At 43.7% G+C, this 15635-nt stretch overlaps 1 protein-coding gene across 1 annotated transcript in view; it reads right to left on the reverse strand.

Moving 5' to 3' along the window:
* LOC127043643 (uncharacterized) overlaps window positions 1–15635 on the reverse strand; it is a 1006231-nt gene that overhangs the window by 599584 nt on the left and 391012 nt on the right. The gene's annotated exons all lie outside the window — the stretch shown is intronic.

Genomic DNA, 15635 nt, shown 5'->3' on the forward strand with positions numbered 1-15635 from the left:
CTTTCGGCTTCTGCAGCCTTCATATACATACTGCCCTCCTTTCCCAAATACCAAGCAAAGACTGTTCAGTGCTGCTTCTTTCCTGTTAACATGCAGCAGCAGAAACCACCCCCCATCCAATTCTCTAAGATGATCGCTTTACCCCTCCCCCCACTGCATGACTGGTATCATGGAAGATCACTGCTAATCACCCCCCTTGCCCCCTACCGCGTGGCTGGTAGCAGGGAAGATCCCTGCTAGCCAAACGCGAAAAAGCTCAGCGCCATTACCCCCCCTCCCCTCCCCCCGCTTGGCTACCTGCAAGGAAGGATTTCTTTTAAGCAACAGACAAACAGCCCAGTAGGAATGGCCATCTCTGTCCCCTTAATTAAATTCATGAATTTCAACCAGGTTAGCATGAACGATATCACTCTCCTGAGGATAACACAGCGAGATAAAGAACGGATGTTGCTTGAATGCCTGCAATCACCGGGACAATACGCAGCTAGGCTTTGTCATGCAATGATACCAGATCACTTGCTACATGCATGGTGTGGTAAAGTGTCCTACCATGGTGGACGGAATAAGGCTGCCTTGCCCAGAAACCTTCTGCAAAGGCTTTTGGAGTACCTCCAGGAGAGCTTTATGGAGATGTCCCTGGAGGATTTCCGCTCCATCCCCAGACATGTTAACAAACTTTTCCAATAACTGTACTGGCCGCGAATGCATCCCAAGTCCTCAGGGCAAATCAATCATTAAAAAATGCTTGCTTTTAAACCATGTTTTATATTTACAAAGGTACATTCACCAGATGTTGCTTCCATGGCTTCATTGTCTGGGCTAATGGCTTGGGAGGGCTGGGAGGGTAATTCCATCTAGGTGAGAAAAAGCTCCTGGCTGTTGGGGATAATGGAGTGCTGGGTGCTCTCTGCAAGCTAGTCCTCCTCATCTTCCCTGTCTGAAGAATCCTCAGCCATAGCTGAGATTACCACCCCCACCTTGGAATCCACAGACAGGGGTGGGGTAGTGGTGGCAGACCTCCCTAGGATTGCATGCAACTCAGTGTAGAGGCAGCATGTTTTTGGCCCTGACCTGGACCTTCTGTTCATAGATCATTAGGGTTGGAAGGGACCTCAGGAGATCATCCAGTCCAACCCCCTGCTCAAAGCAAGATCAATCCCCAAATGGACCCCTCAAAGATTGAGCTCACAACCCTGGGTTTAGCAGGCCGATGCTCAAACCACTGAGCTATCCCTCCCCCCCAGTTTACTTCTTTGGTTTTCTGGTAGGCTTGTCTGAGCTCCTTAACTTTCACTCTGCACTGCACTGAGTCCCTGTTGTGGCCTTTCTCCATCATAGCCTTGGAAATTTTTTCAAATGTTTTTTCATTTTGTCTTTTCGAACGGAGTTCTGTTAGCACGGAATCCTCTCCCCATATAGCGATCAGATCCAGTACCTCCCATGCAGTCCATGCTGGAGCTCTTTTTCGATTCTCAGAAGACTGCGTTGTTACCTGTGCTGATGAGCTCTGCATGGTCACCTGTGCTGGTGAGCTCTCCACTCTGGCCAAACAGGAAATGAAATTCAAAAGTTCGTGGGGCTTTTCCTGTCTACTTGGCCAGTGCCTCCGAGTTCAGATTGCTGTCCAGAGTGGTCACAGTGGTGCACTGTGGGATACCGCCCGGAGGCCAATACTGTCGATTTACTGCCACACTAACCCTAATCCGATATGGTAATACCGATTTCAGCGCTAATCCTCTCGTCAGGGAGGAGTACAGAAACCGGTTTAAAGAACCCTTTATATCAATATAAAGGGCCTCTTTGTGTGGACGGGTGCAGCGTTAAATCGCTTTAACGCTGCTAAAATTGGTATAAACGCGTAGTGTAGACCAGGCCTAAGAGTAGCGGGAAGCAGCGGCCAGCACATCCTTCGGCTTGCACCATTTCCCGCAGCCTGCATTGGCCTGGAGCGATGAATCACAGCCAGTGGGAGCCACAATTGGCCCAACCTGCAGACGCAGCAGGTAAATAAACCAGCCCGGACCACCAGGGTGCTTACACTGGCGAGCTGCATGCCAAAAGTTGCCAGTCCCTGGACTGGGTAATAAACTTACAGTGGTCAGGTTTCTGACCAGAGCAAGACAGTACAGTTCTGGAGTCCTAGGCTGGGGAGCTGTGGGGAATTGGCTGAAGCCTATCAGTTCATGAGTGGCTGGTGAAAGCATTCATGTAAGTCAGTTCAGTGCATCCCTATCTGTGGATGTCTGTACAAATATAGTACCTGGAGAGGTTTGCAGCTTGTCACAGCATCACAGTATGAAAGGGAGACCAGGTTGGTAAGACAGAGGGCTCAGCTGCATCTCAGTTCCAGGTTGCACCCTGGGAAACCCAACACAGAGGGCTTTTAAGTTCTCCTCTTCTTTGTGCAGAAGCCAACAAGCTTATTCTGATTCTTCTGTCCAGCCCATCAGCCACAGAGCCTCCTTCCTCAAACCCAGGAAGGGGAGAGAGGGATATAATCCTTAAAATAACCAAGGGTTTTCTTTGCCCTGCTGGCCCAGAAAAAGTCTACCCACCTCTGAGGCTGCAGTGGGGAAGAGGGCATGGTGACATTATGAAATTAGTTTAAGTGAAAATGAATTGCCAGATGGCACACATGTATTTTTACACAGCAGCAGAGATGCTCAAGTGATTGTGTAGGTAAAAATTTTGTGTCATAAGGAACACACACAGAGTAGAACCTTAATTTAGCATTTCCTGAGGTTGGAGTGCTGAACTGTACAACTTGAATTTTCTCTTAATGTAGGGGGTTTTATGCAATTATTCTGCATTTTATAGCTACATACTGTTTTGACCCTGAAATAGTTTTTAGTTTAAGTGGGTTTCTTTGTATATGCTTCTAAAAGCGGGGATAGTGTTAGATGAGAGAGAGGTTCATGCTGTTCAGGGAGGCACCTTAACTCAGTTCAACAAGAATGAACCTAATTATGGTACCTTTTGCCATTTATATCTGGGCCTTGTTGAGGATTAAGATAGGTACTCTGCTGCTTTAATAATAAGCAGTGGAAGTGATTTAGAACCAAATTCCATTAAAGGCTCCCTATGTCTACACAGATCACTGAATATTTTACCTTGATCATCCTACATTACTAATTTATTGAGTTCATTTAATGTGTGTACAGATAGGTGAATTTTCCTTTTATGAAGTCCAAGTCTCTTTAAAGAAATATAAGCTACAATTATGCTGGAAGATCTAAAATGCTTTGTGTTTTTCTGTAGACTTGTCTTTCACAGATAAATGGAGAAACTGACTTTGTAAGTGAACCATGCACTTCAAGACCAGAAATTTAAGGAGAACTTAAAAGTAAAAAAAGCAGTAGGTACTAATGCTGACCTGTTCAGATGAATATTTACCTTCTCATCGGTATGTTGTTACATTGTTTGTATTATAATATATTTCCAAAATCTTTTAAACCACATGTAATACTTTAGTAGAGGATGGACCAGAGTTAAAACACCTGATAGCTGTGGATACAGCCAGTCTACCACTGGATTAGGTGTCTTGCCTCATATGCAAACAGCTGCTGATCATTCTTGGTACTCAGAAATGGGCTTGGCAATGGTATAGTTTCAAAGTCTAATATAGGAGCTACTGGAATTTTAAACAGCCTATTACACAGTGGGCTTGCTCCTGCACCATTAAGTTAATAGGATTTTTTCCCAATGAGTTAAATGGGAACAGAATCATATCTATCATATGTAGGCTGCTACAAAGTCTATTTGGCAGATAAACTCTTATTTTTTAAAGAAATGTTTTTTAATTTAATAATTAGAGATATACCAATCTCCTAGAACTGGAAGGGACTTTGAAAGGTCATTGAGTCCAGCCCCCTGCCTTTGCTAGCAGGACCAATTTTTGCCCCAGATCCCTAAGTGGCCCAACTCAAGGATTGATCTCACAACCCTGGGTTTAGCAAATCACTGCTCAAACCACTGAACTATCTCTTCCCCCTTCCCCCCCAGCTTTAGCTTAGGCTCAGGCTCAGGCTCAGGCTCAGACCACAGGCTAAAGGGTTGATCTGCTTATTAAGGTCAAAGGTGTAGCCTAGTGAGAAGTTCCCTTTTCTTATGCGTGAGCAAACTGTGATTTAGCACTCATGGTACCAACCAAAAAAAGCAGGCCTATCAGTTTGATTAATATCTATTAGAATAACTTAAGGGGCAGTGTTTCCAGTGACGGAAATCTCTGCTAGGAGAGAGGCATGGATTTAGAGTGCTTAAGCAGCACAAAACTCTTACTACCCTTAATCCATTATAAAAGGCCAACCCACATCTGGCATGTGTAACACTAAAAGTAGATCAGGAATGGGATGTGGGTAGCGAGGGGATATGTTCTTGTGGTGAATCCTTGAGTAGCCTCTTCATGCAATGCTCCAATAGCAAGCCGACCACAATTTCCAGATGTTTTCTCTGAAAGAAAACACAGGGAAAGGTAAGCAGTGTAAATACCATCTGCCACCCTCCGGAGTAATTCCCCACAGTCCCATTATGCAGTGCCACCCAATGGTACATGGAGGATCAATTGTCTCCACCATTGGGCAATGTAAAAAGGTCTATATCTGGCTTATTTCAAAGGCTGCCAAGCATGGTTACCTCCATCTTCAAAACATTATGGCTGACGCTGCATGAAAAGGTAAGCTGAGTATTTTTATCTCTGTGCTGAAGCACTCATTGTAAACACATTTTGATTACAACAAGGAAAACTTCTTTGTGCACTAAAGCATCCAACTTCATCCCCAAATTTCCAATTCTGGATTTTATTTTTCCAGAACTCTGTTGAGAAATCTAAGGTTGATAAATTATTTTCTTTAAAATGATCACTAATGAGTTAGTTAACATTTTTTGTTCCTTTATGCCTGTGAGGAGTAGGCTTTCTTCTGTGCATCAGAAGAAAAGATGCCTTCTGTTTCCCTCATGGTAAAAATGGGAAGAAAAATCTAAGCACTGCAACAGCAAGAAAAATTGAGAATTTAAAGTGTGTCAATTGCTCAGAAGATACAAAGCAGAGAAAGAGGCAAATCCAGTCCTTTGCTTTCTTTATTTTGTACTTCAGGTGCTGAAACAGAAAAGGAAATGACCAGCAATTCCACTGGTGGGGGTTCCTCTGGTGGGTGAGGGTCCCCACATCAAAGTGATGACTATGTTGGTTCTTCTATGGCCCCTCCCTGTAGTCCTGACACAGGCATGGGGAAGATATAGGAAAGGAACATAGCTGGAGTGCTCTCCCTCTGGCAATGCCTTGTTAACAGACCGGTTTTGGTGACTGTTTCCAGCCGATGTAGCAAAGCAGCCCTCGAGATGCCATTGACTTCAGTGGAAGGTCCATATGTGGAAGCTTTACAAAATTGGACCCTTTGGGCATTAGTGTTTGTGATCCCACAAAGCACATGGATGATTTCACTCATGCAAATAGTCCCATTGAATGTAATGGAATTAATACAAAGTTGTGCTAGAGAGGAGGATCATGCTAGGTTGTGCTGAACGTGTAGAAACACACAAATTCTATGAGATAAGCTGGATAGAGTACAAAGAAGGTTATAAAAATAAAGTTGACTGATCTGTATTCTGAAGATAATGGGAAACTAGTATCCTAGTTTGAGGATGGGGAAGATTTGGCTACATTTCTTTAAATGTGTAAGAAGGCAAGATATTACATATTGTGGATGCTGGACACAGGTCTATGCACAGTCATCTCTTAGAAGGATTATTTACCCCATTAGAGTACATCATGGTAAATTTCTGAGATGTATTTTATTGTTGGTACCCAAATAAATATGATGTTAGGATATGCTGCATTTCAATTTATGCAAAACAAGAGGGTTTAAATGCTAAGTCTGGTTTATACCTTTGTAACCAATTTACTTGAATTGCATGTGCTCACTTATTTCTTCTATTATTCATACTATGAAAATATTGTCTTTGCTTCCTGTGGTATATGGATGGGGTTGGGAATATTTTCCAGTATTGACCAATCAGCCAAAGATTTTTATTCCCTGTTTATTTTCTGGATTCATGGAAAGGTGTTTTTAGAACTCTGTAACATAATGTTTGTGACAGATGCACATTCACTTTAATCCAGTACACAAAAAATAAATTACCTTTGATTTTAAGAAAAGATAATTCTCTGAGTTGAATAAACACATATTGTTCTGCCCTTGAAAATTTCCCCTCTCCAGACTCACAACACCTTACATACTCATGAATTGCTATTAGGGGACCTACTTGTCTAAGGCAAGAATAAACAAATTAGATTCCAAAGACTAAAGGCCTAGAGGTAGCATCTGCCTTTCCTACATATTCATGAAGACTTCTGAACTAGAAAACTAAGTGCCAGCACACTGGTACTTCCTGATACAGTTATCTCAGCAAACTTTTGTTTAAATGTATGTACGCATAAGTAATACTACATAGAAAATAGATTTTACAGAGCACAATAACTACAATAAACTTTATGGTAAATAGAGTAATGCATAAGAATAGCAGCGGATGGGCTCAGGAGCAGCACATCAAAACAGGCTGCATCTTTATCAGGTGTGGCACCATAGATGAACCCTGCCTCCCTGCCCTTTACCCAGGTTATAAACAGCTCTAGACAGATCTTTTTTTGTCAAAAGCATTCTGTGATGGGATATACCAATCCCACACTGGGCAACGGAGGGTTAAGGAATTACCTTGAGCTCAGACTGCCCTGCCTCACTACACTGCTAGGAAATGCACTAACTGGAGGAAGAGTTAAAAGGACAACTCATTTGATGGTAGATCTGTGAAGACAGCAGACCTGCCTCCTACAGCTGCAGCAGAGACGAGCTGAAGGAAAGGCAGAATCTCTCCCTAAAACTACTGCCCAACATTCCATCCCTGAGAGAAAGGAAGACTGCTGCAGGAACAGCCTGAGAGGCGATCATTCTCCTCTCCCTCTCATATGATCTCTGGGTTTTATTACTCCTCTTTGTTTTGTCTGGACAGCTCCAGCAGGAGAAAGCTTTAGGACTGACATGGTCCCAGGGGAAGGCCATGCTGCAGGAGGAAGCAGTTGCTGTGCTGAGAAAGGGGGAGCTACTATGCTCCATGCAGCTGCCAGGAGGTGTCTTGTGGTGAGCGGACACCTTTCCCACCACCTTAACCCAGATGGCCATCTTGGGACAATTATGGGGGGAGAGGAAATAGGAAGTGGCCCAGGGAGGACAGCCTTAAGTGCCCCTGGTTGTCAGGGCTATCTGCAATCTTAAAGCTTATTGGGTCGCAGCCTGGTGAAATGGGGGGGGCTGGGGCTACCCTACCAGTCATGGGTCAAAGCCTCTGACCACTTCTCCCCTACCCATCACCCCCTGAATAATGACTGTCACACACTCCCCTTACTAAGGTCCCATTAATTAATGACAGCCACAAGAATAAGGAAGAGCTTGCACACAGAGATATTCATCTTCTCAGGCTCCATTCAGATAGAAATCTCTGGCCCCTTCCTTCAGTTTATTCTTTCTTGAACCTGTAAACAGCCTTTGTTTCTGGAGTCCTTCCCAGTTCCTTCTTGGGGTTTCTCCTTTTCAGCCCTTCCTTAAGCAGGAGCCCTCATCTTTCGTCTCTGGGTTTAAGCTCTGGCTTAGCCAACAATGGGTGCCATTACCAGCTTCTCCTCAGCTGTCACCTTTTCCATACTTTGCCCTCAGAATCCTCACTTATTCCTAATGTTTATTGGTGTCTGCCCTGCCATGAGAAAAAAGGCAGTATTTATTCTGTTTGCTTTCTCCTAGCTCATCACCGATTGGTTGGGTGAGAGGGGAGATTTACCTCCACCCTCACGGCAAGGTTCCTGGCCTCAGGCCCTTAAAAAAAGACAATAATGGTATTTCCTCTCTTACACTTCTAATTCCTGAGACTGCTTCCTCTCCTATAATATCTTTCAGGTCAAGATAATTATTTCTCTAGAATATCCTTCCACCTTATGTGGAGTTTCCAAAAGCTGCTATGTGACTTTGGACTCTGAGCACACATCCAACTGAATGTCAATGGGATTTATGCACTGAAGGCATGGGGGAGGGGTTTGTAGGAGAGATGTTGAAAATCCCTTTACCCCTCATGACTCTCCCTTTTGTCAGTTTTATATAAGCAGGCTTTCAGAGAAAATCAACTTGCACATTCATGTCTACCAGTTCTCATTTTCAGTAAGCAGTTTGTAACAGCACAAGCTCAGACCTCCTGTCTCTTTTCCATTGGATCCATTTGAAATTAAAATTGACAGAAACAATTCCTGCAGGGCAAATAGGAAAGCTAAAACTACCAGTCAGGTTGAACTGAAGTTTCTCTCTTCCCTGCCCCCTCCACCTAAAACATAGTTTCTATATAATAGGGGTTGGCAACCTCTGGCATGCAGCCCACCAGGGTAAGCACATTGGCGGGCCGGGCCAGTTTGTTTATCTACCGAATCGACAGGTTCAGCGAACTGCAGCTCCCACTGGCTGTGGTTCACCGTCCCAGGCCAATGGGGGTGGTGGGAAGCCGTGGCCAGCACGTCCCTCCGCCCGCAGCACTTCCTACAGCCCCCATTGGCCTGGGACAGCAAACTGAGGCCAGTGGGAGCCGCGACTGGCTGAACCTGCCGACATGGCAGGTAAACAAACTGGCCCGGCCCACCAGGGTGCTTACCCTGGCGAGCCGTGTGCCAGAGGTTGCTGACTCCTGCTATATAAGTTTGTTCAAGTTTGCATACACTTAAACATATACATTCGTACTGAGAGATTAACTAATTCAAGAGGTTCCAGTATGTTCATTCTCAGAGTTTCCTATACAGAAGGCTTCCCAAACATGTAGAAAAAGCAGTTGTTACCTTTAGGCTTCCATTCTTTAGATTCTAACTTGTTTATTCTTCCCACTGATAAGTAGAATCTCTAAATCACACATCATATGTTTACAGTTATGGAAACCACTGCAACATTTGATTTCCAAAATTGAATCATTCCCATACACGAGGTAAATACCATTCATCACTTTCATGAAATGAAAATTGGTTCTGTGTTTAAGAAACAATGGGTGAAATCTGTAATTAAGCAGAGTCAAACTAATGCATGGAGAAGCCAAGAAGCATCCCAAATGGAGGGATTTCTTTAACATCAAAGAAGCAAGTGCCGATATAATCCATGTCTGCTTGGTGGGGTGCTCTGTCCCCCTATAGTGACACTTAAACCTTCTGGAGATTGATGAGTCTGTTACAGCCTTGTTTATGAGCTCTGTGGCTTTTACCTCACACAGGACAGGCTCATACACTAAGTTTCAGCGGTCCCAGGTTCAATCCTGCCCACTGAAAACTGAGGTCTGTCGATGTGACACTGTACTTTATGCTAAGGATAACTAGAAATAAGAGCTAGATTGAAAGTTATGGGCTCAGTCATGCTTTATAGATGTTGGTCCTTTGGGCTGTCTTGTTGCCAGGGGAAGCACAACCCCTAGGAATGCAGGAACTGTTGTGCCCAGGTGATGTGTGCGTATTTTGTGCCCTTTCTAAACTTACATATGAAGCAGCTGGGCACAACCTAGTTCTGTGTATTTTCTATGCCCTGTATTAGTGCATAGTGTGTAATTATGGATTAAAGCAGATTGGTGAGTTGTGTTTTTTACTGTTGTGTGTGTGTTTATTTGGAGGTTCTATGGTAGAGATAAGTGAACAATAGAGAAGGTAGCTGATGAGCTACTGCCTCTTACAGAGGTGGATTAACTATGCCGACAGGGGAAGCTCTCCTGTCAGTTTAAGAGTGTCTTCACTTAAGAGCTACAACAGCAAAGCTGCAAGAATGCAGCATTTTCAATATAGACCTGCCCCCAGATTCCTCCCACAAGCACATTCATAGAGGTATTATTCCCCACCTTCCATTGAGCCACAAGAGGCTATAATGTGAGACACAAAGAATCTCTGACTTCTGCTGCTTGGGTGCAACCAGCTCCCACAGGGGTAGCTGAACTTTCTGGCTCAGGGTGCTGATATAGTTTCATAAGCCAAGGCAAGAGGAGGAACGTTTGGCCAATGGGGGCGGACACCGCCTCCCCCATGTAAAAGAATAGACTTTACTTTAAAAGATAGAGAGTGACATCATCACTTGTCTTCACTCTTCCACAGCTCAACACCTGAAAGAATCTCTGGAAAAAGCACTTTGAATGGGGAAGTGGAACCTAGGCTGTAAAGCACATGCAGCCTGTGCCTCAATAATCTGTAAACCTGCTTCTATCATCAGTCAGAGTGAGACATTGCTTATTCAAATCCTATCTAATTTGTAAAAGTCTTAGATTGCGATTTTGTTTGATTTCCTAGGTAACTTGCTTTAATCTGTTTGTGATACTTTATAATAATTTAAAATCTATCCTTTTGTAGTTAAATCAACCTGTTTCATGTTTTATCTTAACCAGTGTGTTTTTCAGTGAAGTGTTAGGGAATCTTAGCTCTGTTAACAAAGGCCGGTGCATATCTTCCCCAACATTGATGGGGGAACAGACTAATTAATGAGCTTGAACTGCACAGATCTCTGTTCAGTGCAAGATGGTATAATTCTGGGTTTATGCTCCAGTAGGGGTGCAAGGCTCGGGAGCTGGGAAATTGGCTGGTCTCTCTATTGTTGGTCCATGAGTGGCTTAGGTAAAGCACTCAGGGAACTCAGTTAGGGATATGGAGCCACCTGCTGTTAGGTTGGGTGATAACAGGGCCCAGAGAGGCTGGATGTGTGTCACCAGCAGAGCAGGGGGAGAGACCAACCCAACTGAATAGTTGGGGGGCACTGTGGTTTCAACAGCTTCCACAATTTACCCGGGGGTACATCCCACCTTTGCAGTTTCTGTACTTATGTGCTCATTGAAGAAATCAAACTATGGCCCTATAAATCCTATCAATATATCTGGCCGTTAGAAAACTCCATTCTCCAAAAACCAGCAATTACTTCTAGAATGTCTCTAATGTCCACCACTTTGTGGTAAACCACAAGCCTGACTGCACAGAAAACACCACCACTTTACTCACAATCAACCTTCCAACTCCAAACTGGTTGGTAATGGACAGTTCTGCTTCTGGACCAACAAGGGTGACCTCAGATGTGTCTCTTTATACTGGAAGGGTGCAAGCTGCTCACGAAGCTCCAGTAACATGGCTTTCTTCATGAAAAAGTTTTTAATTTACTGCTGATCATCCCATGTCTGCATGATAATGTGGTCCCATCAGTCTCTGTGAGTGGTTCTGCAGCAGAAGCAGTGGTCTACGTATGAGGCATCAGCATCTATGCCACTTATACTGAGCAGCATCTTCCACAGGAAGTCTGCAATGCCAGGGTACTCCTACTCCTCAAGTTCCATCAGGAAATCCACCAAGTACCTTTGGTGGGACATAAAATACCACCACCATGTCCTTCAATGCCTCACAGATTCTCTGCCATCTTCCTAATGTAGGAGTGAAATCACAAGCAGGAGAAATTTGCCAAAAGATACCTCCTCCATGTTGGTGGCTCTGGTAGCTGGGACTGCATAGACCAAAATGACTGCTTGGTAGACTGTTGGTGGGCTGTTTGAACTTCCTGTAACATGCAGAGCAGGCAGCTGAGTTTTCCTGCAGTGCACCATTGACCTAGGGCTACAGCACCACATTTAGGGGGGAGGGAAGGAGGAGACACTAGAGACTTGGGGATATGATTACTTTTACTAGGGTTTGCTCATTGCAGTGTAGATGCCAGCGCCCTTAGGTTCGGGCACAGGTTAGAAAACTCTTAATGTAGGGTTAAAATACAAGACAGATGCTCACGTCCAGTGTTCCATAACACAAGTAAGTTGACTCAAGTCCTACTAACCCTGGGCTTTCATTGCAGTGTAGACATATCCACAGTGACCTTTAGGTGATCCTAGGAATGGCAAGTATCCAGTTTAGCAGCTACCAAGTAGAGGGCCCTTTGTGATCCAGGCAGAAATCATCAGGTGTTTTCCTCACATAGCATGGACCAAAATTTGGGATATTGTCTAGTGAACCTCTCATTCATTAACAAGTTACATCCTTGTGATAACTACAACCCAGCCAAACTATATTTCCCATGATGCACCATGGTCATAGGATTCCAATGATGTACTGTGGCAGGACCATAGTGGATTATGGATGATGACCCTGTCATAAGGAAAATGGGCATGAGGCCCCCGAACTACAACACCTATGAGGCACAACTACAACACCTATCAGGCAGATGCATATTAATGTTGAACAGAACCAAAAAAAAAAAAAAAAAACCATTCTGATTAGGTTTTCCTAATTTTCCTAAATTAAAATTGAAAAATTTCAGCAAAATTGATATATATTTTAGAAAAAAATAGCTTCCTTTGAAAATATATTGAAAAGGACAAACCAATCTAGAAAGAAATAATAGGAAAAGTTGTAATGCATTTTTAGCTGTCTTTAAATGCAACTGAACAACTGGGAACAAGACACAGTGATAAAGGAAATGCGGTAGATATAATTTACCTAGATTTCAGTAAGGCATTCTACACGGTTCCGCACAGGGAGCTGTTAGTTAAATTGGAAGAGATGGGAGTGAATATGAAAGTTGTAAGGTGGATAAGGAACTGGTTAAAGGGGAGACTCCAGAGGGTTGTATTGAAAGGTGAACTGTCGGGCTGGAAGGAGGTCACCAGTGGAGTCCCTCAAGGATCGGTTTTGGGACCGATCTTATTTAACCTTTTTATTACTGACCTTGGCACAAAGAGCGGGAATGTGCTAATAAAGTTTGCGGATGACACGAAGCTGGGGGGTATTGCTAACACGGAGAAGGACAGGGATACTATTCAGGAAGTTCTGAACCACCTTGTAAACTGGAGTAATACAAATAGGATGAAATACAACAGTGACAAGTGCAAGGTCATGCATTTAGGAATTAATAATAAGAATTTTGGATATATGTTGGGGGCGCATCAGTTGGAAGCGACGGAGGAGGAGAAGGACCTTGGGGTACTGGTTGATAGCAGGATGACTATGAGTCGCCAATGTGATACAGCTGTTAAAAAAGCAAATGCGATTTTGGGATGCATCAGGCGGGGTATTTCCTGCAAGGATAAGGAGGTGTTAGTACCATTATATAAGGCGTTGGTGAGACCCCATCTGGAATACTGTGTGCAGTTCTGGTGTCCCATGTTCAAGAAGGATGAATTCAAACTGGAACAGGTTCAGAGACAGGCTACAAGGATGATCTGAGGAATGGAAAAACTGCCTTATGAAAGGAGACTCAAAGAGCTTGGCTTGTTTAGCCTGGCCAAAAGAAGGCTGAGGGGGGATATGCTCGCTCTATATAAATATATCAAGGGGGTTAACGTTAGGGAGGGAGAGGAATTATTTAAGTTTAGTACTAATGTAGACACGAGGACGAATGGGTATAAACTGGATATTAGGAAGTTTAGACTTGAAATTAGACGAAGGTTTCTGACCATTAGGGGAGTAAAGTTCTGGAATAGCCTTCCGAGGGAAGTAGTGGGGGCAAAAGACTTTCCTGGCTTTAAGACAAAGCTTGATAAGTATATGGAGGGGATGTTATGATAGGATCGTTAATTTGGGCAATTGATCTTGAATTACCACCAGACAGGTCTGCTCAATGGTCTGCGGGGAGATGTTGGATGCGATGGGTACTGAGTTGCTGCAGAGAATTCCTTCTTGGGTGCTAGCTGGTGACTCTTGCCCACATGCTCAGGGTTTAGCTGATCGCCATATTTGGGGTCAGGAAGGAATTTTCCTCCAGGGCGGATTGGCAGGTGCCCTGGAGGTTTTTCGCCTTCCCCTGCAGCGTGGGGCACGGGTCACTTGCTGGTGGTTTCTCTGCAGCTTGAGGTCTTCAAACCATTTTTGAGGATTTCAATAACTCGGTCCTGGGATAGGGGTTGTTATAAAATTGGATGGGTGGGGTTCTGTGGCCTGCCTTGTGCAGGAGGTCAGACTAGATGATCAGATTGGTCCCTTCTGACCTATGAGTCTATGAGTCTATGTATGAATAATTAACTCTCCATGGATCACACACATATTTTAGCAATATATTTATTCTATTTTAGAAAGCAGTACAAAAAAGTTATTATGAAAATATATGAATTAATAAATAAAAGATTTAAAACCAGACCACAAACACATTTTAAACATTTGTTTTGGGTCCTGGGCAGACTTTTCAATTTATAATTTGAATAATGACATACTGGTGAAATGTATGAAGAGTAGGTCAGATTGAATCAGCAACCTGAAGAGTGGCGGAGAGTGCTGAGCCAAGAGCAACTTAGGGTACAGTATTCTGATAGCCATTTAGAGATGATGGAAAGTTTTGTAGTCTGTCAGCCCCCAAAACAGAAACTACATAGCAGGGGACATGGACCATCAAATTGAAGAGATGAAGATACATGGCCTCCAGTACAACCTGAAAAAAGAGTTCGAAACACCAGAGGTGGAGCCAAGCCCACGTGTGTGAGGCCTACTGAATTTTTTGCTATTGACTTCAGTGGGACCAGGATTTCAGCCTAATACTTAAGCTCCTTTTAAACCAGGTATGACGTCTAGGGGCATCTTGAGCAGTACTGGGTTTACAATGGCACCAATGGCCCACACTCAGAAGGGGCCCTGGTGCCCATATTGTAGTCCTTCCCCCACACTCAGCTTCTTCCCCTGAGGCCTCGCCCATAGCTCACTCCTGTCTATCACTCCCCACTTGAGTGAGCAGTGGGTGGGGCCTCGGGGTGAAGAGGCCAAATTGGGGTGGGGCTTCGGGGCAAAGTGTTGGCAGAGTGGGGGGAACAAGGTCATGGTCCAGGTGTCAGGACCCACAAAAGGTTAATCGAGCCCTGATTTTGAGTATCTTGCCCACAGAATCCTGAGACACTAGTCTAGCCCTTTTCCATTATAGTGGATAGGCCATGATGGGCATAGTGAGAAATTATTCCTCAGCTACAGCTTAGAGGCCTCAAGTGAAAGCAAACCCCGTTGTACAATGCCTAAGACAAATACACAGTAAGAAACAAGCCCTACTTAGAGTTTACAGTCCAAATAAACAACATAGGCCTTGATTTCAGCTGGTGCCTCCAGGAACTACTGTAATACAAAATATAGTTATTAAAAGGCAGGAGAAGAACAGAGGCACAGAGTAGTTGAGGTGACTTGCCCAGCATCACAGCAGGTTAACAGCAGTATCAAGAACAAAATCCATTTTTAACTATCAAACCCTTGTCCTCTGATGCATTTCAAAGTATGCTGTAATTAGCCAGTAAAGTATTTTCATCCTTTCTTTTGTGTCAGCCATATACTTAACCCTCTTTTATTTCTAGATGTGTGTAAGAGAGAGAAGGAGAATACATATAGTATTATGTATATTTATAGAAATATACATATGAAACTACTATATGCTAGGTGCACAACTGGTTGGAAAACCATTCCAGTCCTATGATTCTATATTAGGAACCTTACAAGGACCAGAGGCTTATAGAGATGCTCGCTCAGATCATCTGTTATTTTTTCCTCTGAGATCAAAGTATCTGAAAGAATTTGCTGTACCAAAACCATTGTATCAAAAGTAAAGATGACACCTAGAATTGGGATGGTCATAGTATAGATCTGGCATTTA

Source organism: Gopherus flavomarginatus, chromosome 1 (genome assembly GCF_025201925.1).
Source record: "Gopherus flavomarginatus isolate rGopFla2 chromosome 1, rGopFla2.mat.asm, whole genome shotgun sequence".
Classification (NCBI taxonomy): domain Eukaryota; kingdom Metazoa; phylum Chordata; order Testudines; family Testudinidae; genus Gopherus; species Gopherus flavomarginatus.